The sequence below is a fragment of the Dipteris shenzhenensis genome, chromosome 16 (assembly GCF_047967505.1).
Source record: "Dipteris shenzhenensis isolate YYH24624 ecotype China chromosome 16, Dip_SZ_1.0, whole genome shotgun sequence".
Lineage (NCBI taxonomy): Eukaryota > Viridiplantae > Streptophyta > Polypodiopsida > Gleicheniales > Dipteridaceae > Dipteris > Dipteris shenzhenensis.
The window spans coordinates 51,474,774-51,501,051 of NC_141611.1; the positions used below are offsets into that span (position 1 = coordinate 51,474,774).

At 40.2% G+C, this 26,278-nt stretch overlaps 1 pseudogene; it reads left to right on the forward strand.

The window, feature by feature from the left end:
- Nucleotides 1-16,555: 16,555 nt before the first annotated feature.
- Nucleotides 16,556-18,075, forward strand: LOC147893100 (G-type lectin S-receptor-like serine/threonine-protein kinase SD2-5 pseudogene; annotated as a pseudogene).
- Nucleotides 18,076-26,278: the final 8,203 nt, after the last annotated feature.

The window sequence follows — 26,278 nt, forward strand, 5'->3', positions numbered from 1 at the left end:
TGATTTGATTTCACACACACATGCCATGATTGTAAAGCCTATTCGGCTATTTCACGGCATTGTGCATGCACATCATTTCAGCCTTGTAGAGCCTCTTGGTTATTCCTGACATCATTTGCCACAAGCCTTGTGGTTTAGATCAGAATACATATTGCAATTTTATCTTCACTGATAGTTCAAATTTCACTTATAGCTCAGTCAGTGTTTTGTAGTTGATTTATACATTGATTTTCATGATGACACTTTGAGTACATTTTTTGCACCATGTCTACGACTAGCAACCTTAATGTGGAGGCATCTGCTAAGCTAGACAACTCCAACTACGGTACATGGAAATACCGAATGGAGACCATTCTTGTACTTCATGACAAATGGGAGTATGTCGATGCGTCTACACATAGACCATTGGATGATCCAACCATCAGTAGCTCTAGTCCACTTGTTGTCACAGCACCAGCAGTGGGATCTACAATGGAATCTACAAATACACAAATAGTTTCCGCACTTCAGTAGAATGTCCAAGATGTCATGCTAGGATAGCTCGACACAGTCAAGACATCGAAAGAAGCATGGGATATGTTCGTAGCTCTCTACAAGTCCAAGAACACATCTAGGATTCTCACACTAAGAAACCAAATCAACCAGAGTTTTTGCAACAACATGAAACTGGTCATGCTTATGTACTCCATATAAAAGACTACAACAATCAACTTACAGTAGCAGGAGAGACTATGAACCTAGTAGAAATGGTTCAAGTCATCCTAAAAGGACTAGTAGAGGGATACGAGAATCTTGTCTAGTGTATTGCCATACAATGACAAATTCTGACACTGGAATAACTTCAGTCAGTCCTACTTGGTGAAGAACTCACGACTCAAGCCATTCAAGCACGTAAAGGTCATTCTAATGATCAGGCATTCATAGCTTCAGATAGAGGTAGAGGTAGATGTAAATCATACCAGAGAAGTGGTCACCATCAGCAAAGTCAGCATCAGCATCAGCAACATCAAAATCAGCAAAGAGGAAATCATTCCAACTGAGGAAGATTCCAAGGACGCTTGCAACATTCTCACATACACAATGGGGGAATATACACAAAGGTGGAGGCTGAAAACACTTTTCCTCTCCTTAGTTGTAAAAGCCAAAAGAACTCTAAGTAAAAAAGAATAGGTGAACCCTATATGTGGGTCTCAAACCAACTTAGCTAACTAAGGTGGCATGCTAACTGAGCCACTAACTAGAGTACATAAAGATAGCTGTCATCCAGCTATTATTCATGGACGGTGTACCAACCGCATCTGCAGCTAACAAGTCGGTGACATAAATGCACAACGGTCACCCTGGAATATCACGAGTGGAGCTCGATATCTCAACACTCCCCCTCAAGCTCAATCCCAATTCCTGCACACCAAGCAGGTCTCTGAACTTATGTAGCTTCTCTGTGCCCAATGCCTTCATGAATATGTCAGCTACTTGATCCTCTGTGTTGACATAAACTAGATCAATAAAACCTACTAGAACATTCTTCCGTACATAGTGATAATGCACCTCACTGTGCTTTGTTCTAGCATGATGGATTGGGTTGTTTGCCAAGTGTATAAGTGTATACTACTCATGTTGTCAAAATAAATGACAATTGGCCCATCTGTAGACTGATGCATATCATAAAGTAGCTGATGCAAATCATCAACATAAATGACAAGCAGCATAATGCCTTTCTCTGTTTTTCTCACATAAAGTGAGAAATCTGCCTTGGAAATCTGAAGCCAATAGTGACAAGATACTATCCCATCTTGTCAGACCATGCTCTAGGTGCTTGCTTCAAGCCGTACAAGGCTTTCTTCAACCTGCAAACAAACTCAGGATGAACAGCATGAACATAACCTGGTGGCTGCTCCATATAGATCTCTTCTTGCAAATCACCATGCAAGAAGGCATTCTTTACATCCATCTAATGTAAATACCATCCCTTTGATGTAGCCATGGCAATGACTATTCTTATGGCTACCATCCTTGCAACTACACTGAATGTTTCTTCATAATCAATGCCATATGTCTGTGCATACCCTTTGACAACTAATCTTGCCTTGAATCTATTCACAGAATCATCTGCATTGTGCTTCATCTTATAAACCCACTTGTAGCCAATTGCATTCTTGTCTTTAAGCACATGCACCAATTCCCATGTAGCATTTACTTCCAAGGCATCCATCTCTTCATCCATGGCTTTCTCCCATTTTTCTTTTCCCATGGCTTGCTCAAATGAAGTGAGTTTTGGTTCATGTATCACTTTGACTGTATAGGCATAGTGAATGGCTATAAATCCATCATATTTCAGCCTATCCATAGGATACCTAGCTCTGGTAGACCTCTGCAAAATAGGCTCACTACCAGGTGCTCTCAAAACATCCCTTGTCTTCCTTACTCCAGGTGTAACAACAGAAGGAATACCCAACTCATCATCAAGGCTCTGTTTTGAGCCAGTAGATTCACCATCCACATAAGAGTGACCTACATTCACATCAACCATGGGCTAATATACTTTCTCTTTTCCTTTTCATGATACATACATACCACTATCTGCATTGCTTTGAGGAGATCCTCTTGATCTCAATCTGCCTATGTCCATGGTGAAGTATGTGAAGCATTGCTAGAGGACACTATAGGTCCACTAATATTTTGTGATTGCTACTGTGAATTATGTGCAGCATTACCATTTTTTGCATCTACATCATCAATCACATTTACTGGTTTATACCAGCTGCTCATCTCATTAAAAACAACATCTCTGCTCACTGTAAACTTAAGAGTAGAAGGGTTATAACATCTATACCCTTTTTGCTGCAGAGAATAACCAATAAAGATGCACTTCTTAGATTTTGGATCCAACTTGGATCTCAATTCATCTGGCACATGAACATAGGCGATGCAACCAAAAACTTTCAAATGAAAAATATCTGGTTTCCTACCAATATACCTCTCCTTTGGCATCATACCATGTATTGCTATAGTGGGAGTCCTATTCATTATGTAGACTGCTGTAGCAACCGCTTCAGCCTAATAATAATCTGGCAGGTCTTTTTTGGTTGAGCATGGCACGAGATACCTCTCCAATATGCTTGTTTTTCCTTTCTGCAAGTCCATTTTGCTGTGGGGTATGACTGCATGAATATTGCTGCTTTATGCCATGCTCCTGCAGGAAACTTGCAAACTCATTTGAGAGGTACTCTCCCCTCCATTGGACCTTAGGCATTTTAGTTGCAGGCCTGTTTCTTTTTCAACCATAGCTTTAAAAGCTTTAAAACTTCACTTTTCTTTTTCATAAAATACACCCAAACTTTTCTATTGTAGTCATCAATAAAAGTGACAAAATAATGACATCCTCCAATAGAAGTAGTTTTAGTAGTCCACACATTAGAGTGGATTAATTCCAATGGCCTCTTACTCTCTTGAACATGTCTAGGAAATGGTTTCCTTGCCTGTTTTCCAAGTTGACAGGTTTCACATACCTTATGCATTTTTGCAACCTTGAACTTAGGCAATCGTATAATAATATTTTGGTCCTACATTAATTTAAGTCATTGTACATTAACATGACCAATGCGTTCATGCCAGATATCAATATTACACTGGTCCCATGTGCAAACATTGATGCACTCAATTCAGGCATGTCCGTTCACATTATATCAGAGCTCGGTTTGTGGTAAGGAGCTCAAGAAAGCAAACCGAGTTTGCGGTGTCCTAGTAAGAGGATCAGTGTTGCTTCCCTTTTTTTTTTGAGTTTGGGAGCAAATCACAGTTGAAAAGTGCAAGAGTGCACTATCTCAGATTGGGATGCCCTTTGCGGTGTGGTGAGAGGGCAATATATGCCCTTTGTTTGATTCGAGGCCATTTCGGGGCTTGTTTTAGTGGTGGAAGTTTTTCGCAGGTACTCAGCAAAGTGCCCTGTTTTTGTTGTGCGACCACTGTTCTGCAGGTCGGTGAAAAGTAATCATAAAAATTACATCGTATGCCTGTGTGCAGAGATATTAGGAGTGACATAATCATTCTTATTGCCTGTTATGCATAATCATCACTAGGAAGTCACTATGTGGTCAAATACCACTCTTGTCAGTTTTGCAGATTTGCCCTTGTGAGGCAGAAGTTGTGTTTTTTGTAGTGACAGAATATTTTGCAGTGTTCTATAATGGCGTCTGATGCTCTTTCACAGATTTTCACTGAAAAGCTTGACAAGAACAACTTCCAAGCATGGAAGTTTAGAATGATGAATTTCCTTAAGGGAAAAGGCTATTGGGAGTTCATGACTGGAACTGAACACAGTTATTCCTAATGTTCCCAATCAACAGGAGTTGTAGGCATTTAAAGGTTGGCATGAGAGAGCTAGAAAACTTACGTATTAGCTGTCTATCAGTATTTCAGATTCTATGATTGTGCATATTCAGATGCAAGCACGTCGAAGGAGGCATGGGATACTTTGACAAAAATGTATAGCACAAATACGCAAGCTAGGAAAATGCAGCTCAAGCAGGAATTGCATAATGTGCAGAGAGAAAATATGAGCATCAATGACTACCACATGAAGGTGAAGAAGATAGCAGATGCACTTGCTTCTATTGGGTCACCAGTGGAAGATGATGATGTAGTTTCTGTGACCTTGAATGGTCTAGGAAAGGATTATGCACAATTTCGGACATCCATTGCCATCCATGAGAATTTTCCTAATTTTGAGAAGTTGATTGCTCTTCTAATTTTTGAAGAGCAGAGAAATGGTGGTGCATCTTCTTCAGGAGGAACTTTAAAAGAAGCTATCTTCTACTCAAATGCTGGAAGAGGTAGAGGCAGAGGTAGAGCAAGCTGATTTGGAGGCCTACTAGAAATCAGAATATGCAACAAATTCAAGAAAACCAGTCCTATGGAGGAGGACGTGGTAACTTTAGAGGAAAGGGGAGCCAAAGAGGTCATGATGGATGGTAGAGAGGCCAAAATGCAAACAACAATGTTGAATGCCACTACTGTGGTAAAATGGGTCATATGCTTAAAGACTGCTATAAAAAGTAGAATGACATCATGACTAGAAAATTGCAGCAAGGCAATTATGCATCCTCTAGTAGACAGGGTGATGATAGAAATGAGCATCTGTTTATGGTGCATCACATGACCAATTATGTGACAAGTGCAGAAGAAAGCAATGATGTGTGGTATGTTGACTCAGCTATGTCAAACCACATGACAAGTCATGTAGAATGGATGCAGGATGCAAGGAAAATGGAAAGACCAGGATTTGTGAAGACAGATGATGATACTACACATCCTATTGTACAGATTGGTACAATTCCTTTGTCTATGTAGGATGGAAAAAAGAACTACATGTCTTATGTATTTCATGTCCCGAATATCACCAATAACCTGGTTTCTGTTGGTCAAATGGTTGAGCAGGGCTTACAGGCCGGAGTGAATCCTCATGGATGCTTTGTTGAGGATATGAAAAATAAAGGTCGCTTGATAGCAAAAGGGAAGAAGAAGGGCAGGATGTTTACGTTGGATGCGGTGGTTGACCTCCCTCGAGCCTAGCAAGCTCCGCTAGTGCGTGCCTCTTAAGCGAAGGTCTTTTATTGCCAAGTATCGTAACAATCTTTGACTTGTCCCATTCATCTGTGAACTGGCGATTGGGGGGGTTAGGATACCTACAGCGAATAGCAGCAAGGGTCTCATCAGCCAACCTCTTTGGATGATCTTTGTAGTGGATAAAGCAATCTCTATAATTGTTAGCAATTACAGAGTGCATGAAGGCCATGATGTCCTTCCCCTATGCATCCATCAAGATGCCTCCTGTCTGAGTGATGTCATAGAAGATCCCAAACCATGATGCAATTTCAAGACTTTCCACAAAGATAGTCATAGTATCCTAGAAATCAAGGTCAAAGAAAACAAAGAAGCACATGGAGTATGATGTAGACGACAAAATAAAATTACTGCAACCAATTATTATGCACATTACAGAGTTCATAAAGATGCTTGCCCAGGAGGAAGTAGAAGGAGATAGCGCAAATGAAGAATGCCCATGATAACACCATTCAAATATCGAGAAAGAGTGAAGGTGGTGGTCGTAGTCAGATGAGAGTGAATGAAGATGGCACACAAGCGACAAGTGATGACAAAAAGGACATTCTGAACAAGCAAATGTTTGGATCGCTCATTTCTATGATCATGATAGAAAAGGACATTCAAACAAGCAAATGTTTGGATCACCCATTTGTACTAAACTCATTGTAAAGGAAAAATTAAATTATTGAAAAGGCCACAGGAGATCCTTTGTACAAAGACTCATCTAGAGTAATATTTGTTGTAAAACTTATGATATGATAATGTAAAATTGCAAGCATAGCTATTGCTATTTTTTGGAGTACAAAAGAGGCTTCCATCATGTCTCATGTCTATATAAACCTTTTAATTTCTTGAATATTCAAGAGTGTTATAGTTTTCTGCATTGAAAGTAAAAAGAGTCTTACAGGTCTCTTATGTATACATTTTTAAAATGTTGTGAATCCTCAATAGCATGGTTTTTCATGGTTAAACTAATAACTCGGATTTTTATTTTAAGAATATGATTCTTATAAACAAGAAATACAAATTTAGGATTTAATAGTAGTTTTTGCATTATTTGTACAACATTGTAGAGAGAAAATTTGAAATGTATTATGTGAAAATGATAGTGCCAGAAAGTAAACTTTTGATTCTCAAATGACAGTTTCATAAAGTAAACTTTTCATTTGGGAAGGATTTTAAGGAATAGTCCAAAAGTAGACATATGAGTCCAAAATTATGAAATAAGTGTTACACGAGAGTAGTTCTTTAAAATTTGATGGTGAAGGTTCTTTGAAGTCTAAAGAAACATATGAAAAGTCAGGTTATGATAGCATTGGTGGCAGTGGTATTGCACAGAAACACGCTATTATACACTTTGTGAAACCCATTGATTCCATGCCTTACCTGGCTATGTCTTATGACTCCCATTATTATTTTGAGTCTATCTATTTGTCCCTAGTTTTGGACTTGGTTTAAAATGAGTGAGGATTATTGGATGGCACATCGGGCCTCTAATTACCGCAGTGGCTCAAACTTTGATTAATATAAGGTCTATGGCATTTGGCATGTGGCTACTTTGCTTAAAAATGGCTCATGATTATTTGGATGGCACCCTCCTTGGATTTTGATTAATTAAGGCAGTGGTTTAAAATGGCTCATGATTATTTGGATGGCACACTGGGCCTCCAGTCACCACGGTGGCTCGAACTTTGTAATATATAAGGTCCATGGCATTTGGCATTTGGCTACTTTTCTCTCATCCACCCTTGCTCTAATACTTTTCTCCATGCACCTCCTCTATCTCTCTTCCACCCCTGTTCTACTTTGCTCCATGATCCCTCCTCCAACTGTCATCCAGTCATCTGCTCCCCTACTTTACTGCTCATCTGCTCCATTGCTCACCCACCCTTTTCACCATGCCTATTACTACTATCACCCCTTGATGCAACATGATCCCAACTTGTCTACCTTCTCATATAAGGTCAATGTGTTGCACTCATTAGGACTTGAAATGCTCTCTCTTGTAAGTTGTGGAATCTCTTCGCTCCCTCAATTGATTCCCCCCACATATGCATGTCACCACCTTGATGGCATGCACACCTTTGGCCTCTATATGGTTGTTCTCAATGGATTTGATGGAGATGTCGATGTAGGGCTAAGGATTCTCACAGCAAAGTACTCTCATCTTGTTGGGGGGGTGTATTTTGAGTCCTACATTTATGTAATATGCACAGTCTTTGGCCTCTCCATCATCTCCTCCATTGGATCCCCAAAATTCAAATGTAGCAAGCTGGGCTGGTGGCAATACTGAGTTGTACCAATATCCTATTGCCATTAACAATTGGCAATACTGATTTGTACGAATATCCTCTTGCTCTCATAACCATTGAGCAATGGCTGGATGTAGTCTCTTGGCCTCTAAGGCTCTCAGCGATCTTTTGGCTTGTTGGATTTAATATTTTGGCCACTAGGGCTCTCAGCAATTGATGAGTTTTTTAAAATGTAATCTCTTTTGTTCAATCTTTGTTCCATGAGGCTCCCAATATAAACTATTGTTAATTTTTATATAAACCACTCATGCTCACTCTTTTGGAATTTCTTCTTTCCCTTGATTGATTCCCCCCACATCTGCATGTTATGACCTTGAATGGCATGCACACCTCTAGCCTCTATATGGCTATGATCTATGGATTCTCTAGAGACGTTGATGAAGGGCTAAGGATTTTTGTAGTAGAGTCAAAATCTCTCATCTTGTTGGGGGGGGCATATTCTGAGTCCTCCATTTGTGCAATGTGCATGGTCTTTGGCCTCTCCATTGGCTCCCCAAAAAAATCAAATGGTGTAAGATGGGCTAGTGGCAATACTAAGTTGTACAAATATCCTCTTGCTCAATGAGGCTCATAACCACTCAGCAATGGTTGGATGTAATCTTTTGGTCTCTAAGTCGCCCAACAATCTTTTGGCTCACTGGATGTAATGTTTTGGCCTCTAAGGCTCTCAGGAATTGTTGAATTTTTACAAATGTAATCTCTTTTGTTCAATTTTCGCTCCATGAGGCTCTTAGTATTAACTATTGTTAATTTTTATATAAACCACTCAGTAATGGGGCTGAGTGGTTATGCTTGCTAGATGTAATCTTTTAGCCTCGAAGGCTCTCAGCACTCGGGGGGGTCACTATGTATAAACCCTCTATATCACGTGCGTTCAAGGCCTATATTTAAAATCCCTTATCTGTAAATTTTTTCATTAATAAAATGTACCCCTTTTCTATACAAATCTGTAAATTTTTTCCAAAACTATTTTAAATATTCCCTTATGTATATTTATTTCTGTAAATTTTAGGAATAAAAAATATCCTTCTGTTGAACTCACGTGATAGGGTTACATATGATGAGTGACCCCCCCGAGTCTCAGCAATTGCTGAGTTTTTATAAATGTAAGATCTTTTGTTCAAATTTTTCTCAATGAGGCTCTCAGTATAAATAGTTGTTGATTTTTATATAATCTATTATTGGATGTAGATGTAATCTCTTTTGCTTAAATTTTACATGATTAATTGTAGTTGATTATCTAGGTGGCACCACTGGGCCTCTAGTCACCGTGGTGGCTCGGGATACATTTGCAATCATTTAGGATTTATTGCAACAAGGACTAAAATACCAGTAAAGTAGGATTACATTTTCCTTGGTTTAGGACTAAAATAGCTCCAACAACCCACCGTGGTGGTTGTATGGAAATACATCTAGAAAAATATAATTAAAATTTAAAAAAAATGCAATTGATGATATGGCCCTTGAGGGATCCCCTCTAGGGGCAAGGGCCATATGGACATGCATTATACAATATCTAGGATGCCACTAGACAGATATGGCATGTCGATATTGCCCTTGCCAAGGGCCATATTGACAACTGCATTTTCTTTGGTTACACAAGGAAATACATTTTCCTTGGTGCACTAATATATAACTCCAAGAACTAGCACAGTGGTTATCATAGATCTCCTTCTGTTTGCCAGTGTAGTGGTCATCATAGATCTCCTATAGTAAGTAAAAAAAGATAACTCCATAACTCCAAGATCCCGCATAGTGGTCGCTCCTAGTAAACCTTGAATTTTCATGATCTACATGGACGCACTGCCCGATGATAGGTGGCAAACCTGCGGCAAAAGGTTGGGTGATGATAGGTGGTTAGGCCAAAGACTGCACTGTGTGAAGTAGGGAAGAGCTGGCATGTGTCAAGCTATGTGGTATTTAGAATGGTAGATTGCATCTCATTATTATGCCAGGAACCAGCGTGGTGGTCGCTCCAAGACAACCTTGAATATTCATGATCTGCATGGATGCATTGCCTGATGATAGGTGGCAAAAGGCTTGGAGCGTGGTGGTTACTCCAAGCCAACCTTGAATATTCATGATCTGCATGGATGCATTGCCTAATGATAGGTGGCAAAAGGTTGCACGGTGATAGGTGGCCAGGATAGAGATTGTGTTGTAGGAAGCATGGTAGAGATGCACAATGTAGTTAGGCCAGAGACTATGTTGCATGAACCAGAGCAAAGATACCATATGTTGAGCTCTACGGTATTCAGAATGATAGATTGCATCTCATTATTATGTCAGTGTAGCATCACGACATTATAAAAATTTTTGACGAGGGTGCAGGTCCATCCCAAATTCAAAATCTCACCTAGGAGTGCATCGCATTACGTCCTAGGAGCTTTGCCAAAATCAAAATTGAAGGTTGGTAATGCATCCTAAATGAAAGCTAAAAGCAAGAAAAGACATCTAAGAATAAAATTTGGAAGCCAAGAATAAGTTCAAGAAACAAAAATAGGGAACTGCTGACAAAGGGAGGTTCATCCAAAAAGGGTATTCAAAGAATGAGAAAATGACCTAGAAGCTTTGTTGGAATCTAGGCTCGAGACCTATCTAGAATGATTTGGATATTGAAGCCAAAAAGGGTCCAAGAAAGGATGTGGACCATTCATGTATGGTCCATGTTACCAAAGTGAAGGTGCTGATGTGGAGTCATTACATATATATCGAGATCCAGGAGTGGTGATGTGTAGCTCCATCCTTTAGTTTGCTCATCTATACTTCTTACTCCATACATATAACTTAACCTAAGGAGAAAGGGGATTGAAAATGCCTTTATTTTTGAGTTGAGAAATTGAATAGATTTCTTAGGTGAAAAGACGAAGTAGCCCAATTAAACCAAGGTCAAAGGGGTAGCTTTGAAGCTTCATGCAAAGAGGGGATTTCAATGCAAGACATCCATCACCCAAGGTTTAACCACATTAAGGTGTGATTTATTAGAGTAGAGTATAAGGGTTTTCTTATCCTGATAAATAGAGGAAAAGAGACCCTCCTCTTATAAGTGGAGGCATTGATCACTCTCCTCTTATTCCTCCTATTGCAATTCTTACCATCATAAGTAAGAGAAGAGGGGACCCCTCCCCTCATAAATAACGGGATGCTACGTTAATCACTCTCACATCAACCCTTCCCTTGCCCTTCACCCCTCACCTCCTCCCTTTTCCACTAATTTATATTTTTGAATTATTTTCCATTAGAGGGACCTATGAAATAATCCTTACAAATTTGAAATTTAGTAGGCCGCCTCTACTTCTAGCCCACAATTCCTAGCCTATTACATGCATTAATTATACTAACCCCCGCCCCCCCCCCCCGCTCCTTATTTTGTATAAATTTAAGTTGGCAAAAAATAGTTTCGCGATAGGCTACACCCAAGCAAATGTTAACCCATGCCTAGCAAGCTTTTAAGTGTTTTGCCATGCTAGATGGTCAGTATCATGGGTGATTCCATGTTAATACTGATGTTGCTAGTGTTATTGGTGCTGTGCTTAATTATTGTACTTTGAGCATGGCTATATTGGGATCGGCTGATTCAGTGATTCGTTAAATCGATTGTTAATAAATAATGTAATTGGAGGCTTGGGTATAGGTGATGGAACTAATGGCAAGGATTGGAGTTAGTGTGAGGTTACCGATCGAGGTGTCACACGATGCATCTTATATGGCCATGGGTGAGTTTTGTATTTCCTTAATATTATAAAGTTTGAGTAATATATTTTGGAGAGGACATAAATCAATTTTGGGCCCAAAGAAGCTATGTAAAGCAAATTACTTATTTTGGAAGAGAGAGACAATTTTGGCTCCTTATGCTTTAATGAAATATTAGAAATACTCTAGATGAGGAAGTGTGAGCCACATCTAGGGGGGGAAGATTGTACCCAGTCTGCTTGTAGCTATCATTGTGTGGTTATCTTCATCTTCTCCAATTGATTAAGCAGTGTTTTGGTGTGGAAGAGTTACCTTTTGGTTTCATCATCAGTAAATGTAATCTATTTTGTATTAACTTTAATCTAATACTATGCAACAAATTTAAAGACTGCAATACTATGTACAAATTTAAAGACTACCCACATATGGCCTTTGCCCCTTAAGGGGACCCCATCAGGGCCATATTGACATGAAAGGGGACCCTTGAAGGGAAAATGATGAGAAATATATGAACAAAGGTCCAAATACATTTTACTTAGTTTAGGTGTATTTGCAACCACTACTAAAATAACTCTAAGAGCTAGCACGGTGGTGGTCGCTCTAAGCCAATGTCACTACCTTGTCTGCGCTATGGTCATGAATCTAGATCTTCAAAGATTTTTGTGAGTCTAGACCAATGGTGGTTGCAAATCTAGATCTGCATGCTCAGATTTTTTCGAGTCTAGACCAATGCAAAAAAGCTATGCATAGAGGATAGGTGGCAAGCTACGGGTAGATGACAAGTGGGAAGCTGTGGAGAGATGATAAGTGGCAAGCTATGGGTAGATGTAAATTCAAAATCCCACCCACCAGCGCATCCTATTACACCCCAAAACTGCTCCTAAAATGGTTTGTGCTTGGCCACACTCGATCGTGCATTGAACCCATTGACTTGGCTAGTCGAGTTTGCCAACCTTGATGGTCGGTCCATTGGCTAGCCAATAAGGTGGGTGGGGGCCCATAAATGGCTCCCCATTTCTCGATTCCATTTGTCTCACACTTGGGCTTTTTGCTTAGAGTATTCTCTCACTTTTTCTAGGCCCCTTGGCTATGGATTGTACCTTGGATTATACAGTTGCTATTGCCTACATTTGTGTCTATCCTTCTCTCTCTTCTCATGCTTCCACACGTGCACAACTCTCACACTTGCTTGGATATAATTTTGATGTATTTGAACCAATTTGAATTTCCTATAGTGTAGGATCAATTCCTTACTAGCGAACTTAATATTTTCCATGGTTTTATGATCAAGTTCAACTAGGAAAGTGTTTAATATTTTGGTCCTAGATTGACTTTAGAATGTGCAAATTAGTTTAGACACCAGTTGGTTACTTTTCATTTTTAAAAAGAAGCCTTGGCTCTTACACATGCGTAATATGGCAATATATGCACAAAACCTCAATTGGAGACATTCCCATCAAAATAAAGGTAGAATTTAAAATGTTTTACTTTTATTGACATATTAAACTATCCATCTTTATTAGCAATTGAAAAAAAAACTACAATATGATGTCAATAAAACATATTTTGACACTCTATCAACAACTAGAAAGGGCTGTCATTGTATTCTTAAGCAAGCGAAACATGTTTGGATAGACTTAGAATTGCTTCTATTGACTCGTTCTTGAATTTTATGTAAGAATCACATTTTGCATGCTCACACCCATTACAGAAAATTATAACACACTCTCATTCTCAATGAAAATTTATGGGTGTGAATTAATCAGTATTTATGAAAAGCCTAAGCTTAAAATTAGGTGAATTGATCAATTGACCTTTAAAAATAAAATTAGAAGGTTTCATGAATTGTAATTTTTGGAGATGTGCAATTTTTGCCTAAAAGATTTTTTTTATAAAAGATATTAGAAGGACCATAAGGTATCTGAATTGTTATAATGTTGTTGGAAAATTTATTTTTATGGGAGAAATTGAATATTGCCCATGCTAGCTATCATAATGTTTGATGATTTCATTTCATTTTCAATCCTCAAACGCTTTACAAAGTCTTTTTCCCCCCACAAGAGCTCATTGGTCTTATGGGAAAAAATGGAAAAAAAGGTAGGTAGCACACGCCACCTTGGCATCAAATATTCTCTTTTCCTTAAAACTACCACAATTCATAAGGCCTTATTAAGTTACAAGATAAGAGTGTGGCTATTTGTAGGGTTGAGCTTAAATCTTGGATAGAGAGTGAGTAGGTACATGAAAATTAATGGTTTGAACTTCAAATAATAGCCCAAGTAGCTAGCCCCACTCTTTTACCAAGCATGAATATTAATAATTTTATGATAGTGGGGACTTTAATGAAGATATGCGTTGGATTCCAAGGGTACATTACTAAGGGAGAAAGTGGGATGTTTTGAATTTTGAAGCTTTTGAATGGACTCTTTTGCAATTCAAGGGTTTTGGAAGTTTGTGGGATAGTTTTTTGAATTTTTAAGTTATGGATAAATTGTAAATCTCACATGTTAAAGGCCTTTGTATTTGTTGTGAAAAACATTAAATTTTTTTTAAAAGAATCAAAGTTGTATTGCAAATCAAAGATTAGACTCCATAAAATGTAGGCCTGCCAGTGTTCAAGAGTAATGTTGTGAAAAGAGTATTCTTAAACGCTGATCTTAATCGAGCACTTACAAGGTGCATGACTACTTTGTGAGAATGAGTGTTCAAGAGTAATGTTGTGAAAAGAGTATTCTTAAATGTTAATTTTAATCGAGCACTTACAAGGTGCATGACTACTTTGTGAGAATGCTTGCAAAAAGAGTAAAATCCACTTTAGTGATGGACTATGTAAAGCTAATCTAAAAAATGAATACACGGTGCGGACACCACCGAGAAAGAAATCCTTATGGATAATGGAGAGATCTTTCAAATCCTTAGGGATAAGGCCCCTATGTAAAGCTAATCTAAAAAATGTGCTTTAATAAATACACAGTGTAGACACCACCGAGAAAGAAATCCTTAGGGATAATGGAGAGATATTTCAAATCCTTAGGGATAATCATGGCATATAGAGAAATATTTCAAATGTCATGGTCGGCCATTAATAGGTGCAAATTCAAACGGGGCTGGTTCTCAAACCTTAGCATTTTATCAAAATTTTAGAGGAAATAAATATGGACATGAGATAGAAACTTACCTGTCCATTGTCAAGCATAGTTGTGCTTCGATAAAGTTGGGAGGGTGAGTTGAGAGTGGGCTATTTTTGGGAGGTGAGACGTAGGTCAAAAAACGGACAATGTGTGTGGGTAGTGGAAGACTTTGAACAAGCGGAAAAAGAACAAGGAAATTGAAAGCGTGAAATCTGATTTGAATAAGACCCAAAACTGTGGGTTTTGCGTAACGGCCTGCCTTTGGACAGTGCATCAGCCTCACTAGTTGCCTCTCTCACGTCAGTGTCTCACATAAGCATCACGACTAGCTTACACTTTCATTTCTCTTCCAGCAGCTCGGAATTCTCCTAGTACCCATTTTCACGGTTGATTGACCATCCTCTTAATCAGTTCCTTGTTCTCACTCGCAGAAATTCTAGTGGTTCTGGGTTGGCCATTCCTGTTAACCAGCTCCTAATCAGTTTGCTGCTTGGTTGGCTATTCAGTACGCATCAGTTCCTCGTCCATCCTTATAGCCACCAAATCACCTCCTCACGTATCATGGGCTCTCCACCTCCCCATCCGCATCTTCTCCTGCTTCTAGATTTACTTCATCGCATGAGCATCACCTTCATCATCGTCACTACTAGCGCATGCATATTACCTTGCTCCGCCGCCGCACCAGATCGAATAACGATCTCGGAAGACTGGCGCTACGAGTATACTGCAGCTCCCTTGCTATCCAGCGGCTACTTCAAATTTGGGTTCTATGACTCGTCGCTCTCCGTGTACCTCGAGTTCGATGCCGACGAGCTGTCCATCTGTTGCCAACCGGTAATCTGGTTCTATTCAACCACACCAACGGCACCGTTTGGCAAAGCTTCGAAAATCCTACAGATACCATTGTTAAGGATCAGAGCTTAAGCCCAGGCATGAAGCTCACAAGCACCTCTATGCTGTATTCGTCCGTCGTCTATCCCGGTGGCCTCGTCTCCTTTGTCAACCTTCCAGGCCACTCTTAATGGATCTTTCGACAATGGAGATGTCTCCTTCAAAAGGAACAACTTCACTGAAGCTCTTTCGTATCCATGTTCAAGCTCGAGCAGTGTTGCCGTCCAGCTAGTCCTCTCCGAAAACCAGGCCATCCCCGGATGCGAACTACAGTGGAGCTGCGGCGTCGTCCAAATTGCTTTTGCCACTTCTAACTTGCAAGCAGATTACATCACGCTGGAACTTAAGATGGCTTCCTTCGAGCTTTCAGCCACATATTGCCGCGGTCATTGGTCAAGTTCCCCCACAAAGAGCCTGGTGGAGTCTTGTCCTTTCCTTCGTCCCCGGCTATCAGCGCCAGCAGTAGCCAAGGGGCCCTGTCTCCCTGCGACGTTCCCAACCCTTGCAAGCCATATGGTATCTGCACTTCTATCGGAGGACCTGACTTGTCGTGTAGGTGCCCTTCTTCACAGGACGATCGCATCGCCGGATCTCTATTTCAACAAACAGCTCCTGAAGATGTCGCTACCCAAGGTTGCATGGTTGCGTTCGATGTGCCCAGCTGTGATACTAAGCAACTTTCCGAAACTTACAGCTTTGTGGAGATCAAGAGGACCACCTTCATTTCAATGTTAGTTATTGGTTGGAATAACAGCACCGCTTCCCTCTCTGATTGCCTCAAACTCTGTCAATCCAACTGCAACTGTGCTGCTGTCTTCTACCAGCACAACACTTCTCCCTGCCTTCCCGTCTCCAAAGTGTTGAGCCTATCGAACGTCAGTGATGCAAACTACTCTGCATACTTGAAGGTTCCCGTTGACGCCCATGCTCATTCTTATAGTCTCAGGCACATTTCAATCTATATCTTTACTCCCATTGCTACCTGTCTTTGGACTCTCTGGAGCTGCCTACTGCCGCTACTTGAGGAAGCGATCACGGCCAGCCGAATATGCTTATTCCGACGATGCAGATGCGCGCATTGCGGAAAATGAGGAGTTCAAACGACTCGTAGCATCGCTGCCGACTCATTTCTCTTATCGCGAGCTGAAGGACGCTACATCTGGCTTCAGCAAAAGGCTCGGCAATGGGGCATTCGGTTTGGTGTACGAGGGTACAATAGCAGATGGAAGGAGAGTGGCCGTGAAAAAATTAGAGTCTGTGAGCCAAGGCAAAAAGCAATTTCTGGTGAAGTGGCTACAATAGGCAGAGTGGATCACGTCCACATAGTCCCTTTGTTGGGCTTTTGCTTGGAGCATTCCAACCGGTTGCTTGTTTATGAGTGCTTGGAAAACGGTTCCCTGGACAAGTGGCTATTTTCCAAGGAGGAAAGCAAGTTTCTGGATTGGAGAACACGATTCGATGTTGCTCTTGGCATGGCTGTTGGCCTTGCCTATTTGCATGACGATTGCACAGATCCGATCCTTCATCTGGATATCAAACCTGAGAATATATTAGTTCGTGCCCAAAATTGCTGACTTTGGGTTGTCGAGGCTGATGGAGTCGAGGGAAGTCTCTTACGTGGTAACACAAGCAAGAGGAACACCAGCATACATCGCGCCAGAGTTACTCTTACATTCACTTGTGACCCGAAAGTGTGACGTGTATAGCTTCGGCATGGTGCTACTGGAGCTAGCGGGGGGCAGGAGAATTGTGAAGATTGCCTGCGAGTCGGGGTACGTATGGCATTTCTCGCCGTTGGTAACTGCAAAGTGCAGGGAAGCGAGGATGATGGACGTGATTGACAAACGGTTGAGCAAAGCCTATGATAAGGCTCAAGCTAGAAGGATGGTAAGCATTGCTTTGTGCTGCATTCAAGAAGATCCTGTTCTAAGGCCAACCATGGGAGCTGTTACGCGAATGCTCAAAGGAGAATTGGATGTGGAAGATCCGCCTTTAACTAGCTTCACTCGCGCTCCTCCTCTCCAATCTCCTAGCTCCTTACCCACAAGCTCTCAAGCCCCTCTTTGCATGGTACCGCTGCTAGTAATTGTCGTATCAATCCAATTCCACACTCTCCCTAATGTGGGTATATCTTGGAGCAATTGCAGGTCAAGCACTTTGGGCATTACCTGGGTAGTTGCTAGCTTTCAATCTCCAACAAGGAAGGAGACATGTTGCCTTGTCAATGTAGGCCATGGGCATTGTGTGATCCCTCATAGTTGGGCCCATGTGTGTGTGTGTAAAGGATATCATACCAAAAAACCAATAAAACACTAAAATATCGCCCCACTTGACAATCTATCATATTGAACCCATCATACTAAAACCTTTTACTTTGAAGCAAGCTTAACATTTTCGGTATGCCATCATGTGTCTAATGATGTGCTTATGTAATGCAGAGATAGAGTTGAACAAAGCTTGGAAAAGCTTCTCAGTGCTAACATTAGGGCTATGCAAACCTAAATTTGCCAAGCCATCACAAAATGAGATATGAAACAGAGGGGAAAAAGAAATGACCAAAAGATGTATCTACAAATGTACATGTTTCCTGCACATAGGAAACACCTAACACCACCTCCAAAGGATGATATGCGTGGATTGAAAATGATGAATCATGCCCTATAAAGCCAACAAGGCAAGTTCAAAAGCAATAGGTACATGCACATTCAATTTGCTATGAAACTCATAAATAAGCATGAAACTAATAAGTTCTAGACGCTTGCTGACTCTCAAGGTGAAATCCACAATGTTGAGTGATGGCAAGTCTAGAAGAATTTAATTCATCTTTGAGCCTATGGATATCCTTTGAGTCATAATATGAGGTCATGGGTTTTTAGCATTGTTAGCAATTTCTAGCACTTTTCCTACATTGTCACCACATTTTTAGCACATTTTTAGCACTTGCTAGTAGTTTCTCAGCACTTGCACCTTTTAGTTCTTTTTAGCACTCTATAGCATTTGCTTGCACTTTTAAGCAGCTTTTAGCATGACTGAAAGGCTCTCCTACACAACTCAACCACCTTGCTAAAGTGCAACTCATAGTAGCTTGGGCCAGAGAGGGTGGTGACAGTGTGCCAAAGTGGTGAATGTAAAAGCAAACAATTAACAATGGAAAGGACACACACACAGAGTGAGAGAGAGAGAGAGAGAGAGAGAGAGAGAGAGAGAGAGAGAGAGATCAGCAGCCTTGGTGGAGCAAGTTGCAGTAGCCACAGTGGAACTTGTTATGTAGAACCACTTTTGCAATTTTGGAAAGCTAAGCACAAGACCCTACAACAAGATTATGATAAGGTTGTGCATGAGCTTGCAATGGCTTTTGAAAGTTTTGAAAAGCAGGCCGTCGTCATGAGAGATTTCCAAACTAGAATGGAAGTCTTAGAAATGGCCCATCTTGACGCTATTGATCAGTTTAAGTAGCTTCAAGAGATGCTCAAGGAATCAAATGAAGCTGTTGCATGGAGTGAACAGAGAGTGGAGGAGCTGAGGAGAACATCCGTAGCCTTAGGATGAGGGAGGAAGGAATCAAGAATCAACTTCTTCATGTAATTGAGTCAGACTATGGTATTGACAGCTACTGCAATAGTTAAATCAGATGCCTATCATGTTATGCAATAGGGTCTGAAATGCTCTATTTACAAGACCCATATCATAGATGACTCCATGATTCGATGGCCTTTGTGCTACCACCCTGTGCATGTTTTTTTCTTTGGGGTGTTTGAGGATGCAATTTCGGCATGTAGAGGATGTACAGTGCCACTGCCCAGATCATGGAGAGATTGAATGTGCCTACCTACTATAGCTATCAAAAGTGAGAAAGTAGATGCTGTAGCTCAATTTGCCATTTGGGCAAAAATTACAAAAGAGGAGCTTGAATTGAAGAAGCCCAAGCCCCAGCTTGAATACGGAGAAAAGGATCCTAAAGGAAGGAACTAGTCCCCCCTTCAAGAAAGGAGCAAGAAGGGCTGAGCCTATAGCTAAGGAGCTTAAAGCAAGGAAAGAGGCAATGACATGAAGGGAGGGGCCGGGCCTCTGAAGGGAGGAACTAGCCCCCTTCAAGAAAGGAGCAAGGAAGACCGAGCATGCAACCAGGGAACTCAAAAAGGTGACCTGCTCAAAGCAACGTGGAACCAGCCCCTGAAGGGAGAAACCGTGCCTCCTTCAGGAAAGGAGCAAGGAGGGCCAAGCCTACAATCAAGGAACTTAAAAGGCAACGTGCTCAAAGCAATGTGAAACCAGCCCCTTGAAGGAAATGAGTCTTAAAGATGTAATCAATGTAATTTGTATGTAATCTATTGAATAATTAATGTTTGCCAAAGTTTACTTGGGTGATGTATCTGTTTTAGAATAGCACCTTGTAGCAATGCGATTTGTTTTAGTATAGCACTAGTTGGTTGTAGCTTGGAGGTTGGTTGCACACTAGGATTAAAAGATGAATGGCATACACTTTATTTGTTTAGGATTTGTGGTCATCGGCCCTATGGCTGAAATATGACAATAGATAAAGAAAACCAACCTAAAGGGGACTATTTTAGTATAGCACTTTGCAACAATACAATTGATTTTAGGATAGCACGGTGGTAGTGTAGGATAAGTGGTCGCCAGCATGGTGGTTGGTTGCACACTAGGATATTAACTGCCATCAACGTGGTGGTTTGCTTCTATTATTACAATATAAATGGCATACAATTTATTCGTTTAGGATTTGTGGTCATCAGCCTGGTGGCTAAAATATGACAATAGATAAAGCAAACTAGCCTAAAGGGGGTTGTTTTAGTATAACAATTTTAGGATAGCATGGCGGTAGTGTAGGATAAGTGGTCACCAGTATGGTGGTTGGTTGCACACTAGGATATTAACTAGCGCTAGCGTGGTAGTTTGCATCTATTATTACAAGATGAATGGCATACAATTCATCCGTTTAGGATTTGTGGATTTGTTATGGGATTTTACTAAAATAAGTGTAATGATTATTTGGAATATACTAAAAACAAGTGTGGGATTTATCGTTTATAATTTACAAAAATAATTATAAAAACAAGCACGGTGGTTGTTTGGGATTTACTAAAAGAATCGTAGTCTCAAATACATTTTCCATTTTTTAGGATAAGTGAAATATTGTTTCCTTGCAATGAGACTACATTTTCTTAGTATTATCTTAGTCGTCCTTGTCCACTTTCTCAAGACACTGCAAGATGTGCTAACGCGTGTCTAAATCTAAACACTCTTACCCTTCTTTTGTTGTGGCACAGGTTGCATCTAGAACTTAATAGCTCTTACTAGATGAGAGTACCCAAAAGTTTGAGGACTCTAATGTAATAGAACGTAATTGTGGCCTCTCTTGGATGCTTTTTTGTACCAAAAAGCTCCAACTACTACATCCCACTTCTCATAGGTTGTTCTTGAATGATCCTTAAATGATTCGTCAACTTGTGCTTAGGTTTTGTGCACTGCAACACAAAGTATGGGTCATCTTCCTCATCCTCCCAAGAGATCTTCAGGCTTCCAGACAATCAGTGAGGTCATTGAAACTCTCCGCAAACTATGGAAACTCTCCGCAAACTATGGAAAGTTGTTGTTTGTCTCTCCATTGTTTGTCACTCCATCTGAACATAGAGGGAAAACTTGAACTCGCTCCCATGTCTTCACAGTTGCAATGTTCTCACAATTGTCATGATCCCCTATGATGCATGCACTGCAGAAACAAGAAGTTTTTGTGTCTTGATCAGGTCGTTGTTTGAAAAGCCCCATATGCTATGCAAACCACGAACTCCTTTAGCTTTCTTGCAATCGTTTTGGCTTCTCCTTTGCTTTTCATCCAATTTCACTTCATGGAGCACTTTGCGCACTACATATTCTTAAGGCTTTGTTTACTGTATGTTGAATGCATGCCTATGGAGAGATTGGCTGTAAGCCATGTTATATCATCATGGGCATCATTGAGCTTATCTTGAGGGCATGTTAATTAGTGTTTAAATAGAGTTCGCTAAATAACACCTCCACATCCATCATGTTCACCCTTGCCATGGCTAGACCTAAAGAAATTCCATATCATGGCCTCCATCATTCAAGTCTGTGGTTCGTCAGCAACCTTTGAAGTTAGCTATCTCCAGCTTGTAGTGACCTCGTGACCGACACACTTCTCAGTTCATATGCTTCTCTAGATCTCCTCTAGATGTGCATAGCATCTGCTTCTCAACTCAGTTACTGTAGAGTCCTAGGTGGACTTAGAAAGTATGCAAGCTTCATTAATGCCCTTATTTGATTAGCTAGTTGATTTTCTACTAGCCTAGTAGTGGCAAGCTGAACATTTTTAGTATGCCATGATGTGTCTAATGATGTGCTTATGTAATGCTTCTCGACTCAGTTATTATTGTAGAGTCCTATGTGGACTTAGAAAGTATGCAAGCTTCATTAATGTCCCTATTTGGTTGGCTAGTCGATTTTCTACTAGCCTAGTAGTGGCACGCTCAACATTTTCTATATGCCATCATGTGTCTAATGATGTGCCATCATACTAAAACCTTTTACAAAGCTCAACATTTTTAGTATGCCATCATGTGTCTTATGATGTGCATATGTAATGCAAGATAGAGTGGTACAAAGCTTGGAAAAGCTTCCTAGTGCTTACATTAGGGCTATCCAAACCTAAATTTGCCAATACTAAGGGAAACATGTACATTTATAGATACATCTTTGGGTCGTTTCTTTTTTCCCTTTGTTTCATATCTCATTTTGTGATAGCTCAAGCCTTGCACATAGGAAACACCTAACACCACCTCCAAAAAGATGATATGCGTGGATTGAAAATTTTGATGAATCATGCCCTATAAAGCCAACAAGGCAACATCAAAAGCAACAAGTACATGCACATTCAATTTGCTATGAAACTCAAAACTAAGCACGAAACTAATAAGTTGCAGACTCTTGGTGACCTCAAGGTGAGATTCAACAATGCTGAGTGATGGCAAGTATAGGAGAATTTAATTCATCTTTGACCCTATGGATATCCTTTGACTCATAATATAAGGTCATGGGTTTTCAACATTGTTAGCAATTTCTAGCACTTTTCTTGCATTGTCACCACATTTTAGCACATTCTAACCTTTGCTAGTAGTTTCTTAGCACTTGCAATTTTTAGTGCTTTTTAGGACTCTTTAGCATTTGCTTGCACTTTTAAGCAGTTTTAGCATGACCGAAAGGATCTCCTACAGAACTAAACCACCTTATTAAAGTGCAACTCATAGTAGCTTGGACCAAAGAGGGCGATGATAGTGTGTCAAGGTGGTGAATGTAAAAGCACACAATTAACAGAGGAAAGGATAGCGAGAGAGAGAGAGAGAGAGAGAGAGAGAGAGGCGGGGAAGGGGGGTGTGGAGGTGTTTGTTAGGATGGTTTTCTTCAATTTTGTGATGCCAAATGTCGCAATTATAAGAGAACCCAAGCTGTACTCCACACACAATATCCTTATGAACTAAGCTAGCCACCAACATTTATGTCATGCCTAGAAGAATTCTCCCTCCTCTTGGAAGAATCCCTCTTGCACACGGTGTGTTTTGTCTTGTTTGCTGATGGTGATGTTTCAATGGTGACTAGATGAAGGTTGGTCATAGTTGATGCCACCTTGGTTTGTCGTAATTGGAGGCTTTGATCCCATCATTCATGACCTAGCATTATTTCCATAAAGAATGAATGATGGGCCATTAAAAAAAAGCAATGACCTGAACATCATTGCGGATTGTTTGGGTAATATTTCCATGAATGTTGTCAAAGAGACAAAGAGGATAGAAGAGCTTAATTCTACAAATGAGGCTACATTGGAAGAAATGGGAAGCTCTTTTAATGTTAGGGATTCAGCATTGACCTCAGTATCTTGAATTCGGTGGAGAGGACGTCTCAATCCTCTCTGTTCCTTCAAAAGAGGTCAATGACAACGTTATGATGGCCATTTTGAGGTGTGATACTAACTTGTTCTCGACTTGATAAGTCAATATTTTGATAAAATTTAATAAGATAATATTCATTTATTTGTTGATGCAGTATAGTTATCTCACAATTTCCTAGATCAATACAAAACTGTGTCTATATGATGGATTCTCTCCTTAGAAAGACAACAGCTGATGTTTGCAAATGGTTGCAACATCTACATTTAGAGGGCGTGCCAGTCTTGTTTATGGCATATCATGAGATGTAAGTATCATCTAAATCTTATTTTTCATCTTGTATTGGAAATATTGTCTTATATCATAGTGGTTCTTAATTGTTCGTGTAGTGCACATTGGAGTCTGGTGGTTTGGGATCTTGAAGAGAGCCATTGTTGGTTTCTCAACTCAATTGTAGGCTTTCATGGCTCAGTGAAAATGTCCAAAATCCAATCCTAGGAATATGCATCATCTGAAGTGGTAAGCAAGTGTGCAGGTAGACTAGACATGCAGAGAATGTCATTGTCACTATTATTAGTGATGACTAAATTAATCTCCTCAATCTTCATTTTTCCCTTGTCCTCCCTTGGACTCTCTTCCTTCTTATTTGCACCCCAATTTGCATTCTTTTCCTTATCATTTTTTTCTCTTTTCAACTTGTAGCAATCCTTTTTTATGTGGCCCTTCTTGCCACAATGGTAACACTCAATGTTTCATGCCCTGGATTTGCTACAAGACTTCCCTCTTTCTTGGGACTTCCCCCTGAACTATGATCTGCCCCTTTCCACATTTAAGTCTACATCCTGCTTGTTGCCATCAAACTTCAATACTCCACTAGGTGTAGAGTCACTAACAGCTATACAAAAGATATCCCATGAGGATGGCAATGAACATAAGAGGAATATTGCCTTAGTCTCCACATCAAAAGTCATTTTCTGAGCCTAAAGCTGGCTAAAAATAATATAAAATTCATTTAAGTGAGAAGCAATGGATACCCCTTCCTTCATCTACACTCAACCAACCTCTTCATGAGGTAAACTTTACTAGAGGTAGTTTCCTTCTCATATGTGGCACATAATTTCTTCCATAAATCTTCCGTAGTCTGCTCATTTACTACTGTGAAATAAACTGACTCTGCAAGATGAAGTCTTATAGTAAACTTTGCTTATGCATCCAACTCATTCCAATCATCCTCAGACATATTTGCAGGCTTAGCTTCAATCCCTGCCAAGGGTTTAATCTACTTCTTTTGAATAAGCACATCCCTTATTTGTTCTTTCCACAAAGAAAAAGTTTGTCCCATCAAAATTTTTAATGCTGAAAATCTCCTTTTCAGACATGGAATAGGATGCCATGATGCAAATGAAACAAAATCCCAAATGCTAGTACCTGCAAAAGAGAAATCACACCAAATACTAGGTGCACCCAATATGTATGCGCTTAATGAAGGATAGTGTCACCAAAGCTCAAGGCTCAAAGCATCAAAATGCATCTGACTCATGTGCATATACTATGCATCCATATGAGCAAATCTGGCCCCAAAGAAAATGTCAACCCACAATGACAAAAACAATGGCAAACCCAATGCCAATAAGAATGAGATGCCTCAAGCATAAACACCGTCCATGGGGCATAAGCATCAATAACATCTCATACAAGAGAGCATAGCACTTTGATTGCATCAACTACAATGTGTTGAAGCTTTTCCTCAACATAAAATAGCATCTGTGTGCTAAATGTCCATCAATAAAGCATCCCACAAGCAAATCCGGGCCTATTAATGCATCCAACAAGGATCGCAATGCATCCAAATGCCCTATAAAGCATCCACTGCAACCCAATGCAAACCACAAATGAGCGCACGTGGCTCAGACTACAACCAAAGTGATCTACATAAGGTATATCCAAGAAATCATGGCCCCACGGCAATGACTGCTAGTAAAAATAGAACGTGGGATGTCTCAAAATATGGGCATCACTGCATAATCAAACTCAGCAAGACAATCTGCAAATATCTCTCTTCTGCCACAACTCCAAAATCTCATCCAAGGATGGAGTAAGAGCCAGTCAACCCTTGCATTTACTTGCAAAAAATGAACTTTAGGAAACTTAACCTTAGCCAAAATGCCACATGGCAATCAATGAGAAGGTCTTGGAAACTTTGAGAAATTCCCTTCAAAGAGACGACGGAAAAACACAGAGAAGCATAGTTCCCTCGATTCTTCATCAAATGGCAAGCAACTTTGTAGAAAGATGTTTCAGGTAGTGTTGGATCCAACGGGATAGACAGCTCTGCAAATGGAGGCCTGGATGTTGAGATTCCACTCACAGAGGAAATGACGAAATGAAGACGTTGGAGTAGACAGAGCTTCACCACAACTTCAAAACTTCACGGAATCAGAAGTAGCTTCGCATATAGAAGTTTTGGACCACTCTAAATCCACTAGGAGTGTCTAAACTACAAATGGTGTCCTTAATATGGAGATCCAACACACGAAATCCACGCAGGAAGTTGAATTTCATCACTTTTTGTAGGAGCTGTAACTTTTCACTGAAAACTCGGATGATAGAGATGTAAAAACAAAAAATGAAGTACTCAAACTCTTATACAAATTTTCTTTTGATCTCATGCGAGATTCAGCTTCTAGAGAAAGATATCTTCATCACAAGATTCTCATGTCCAAAATAG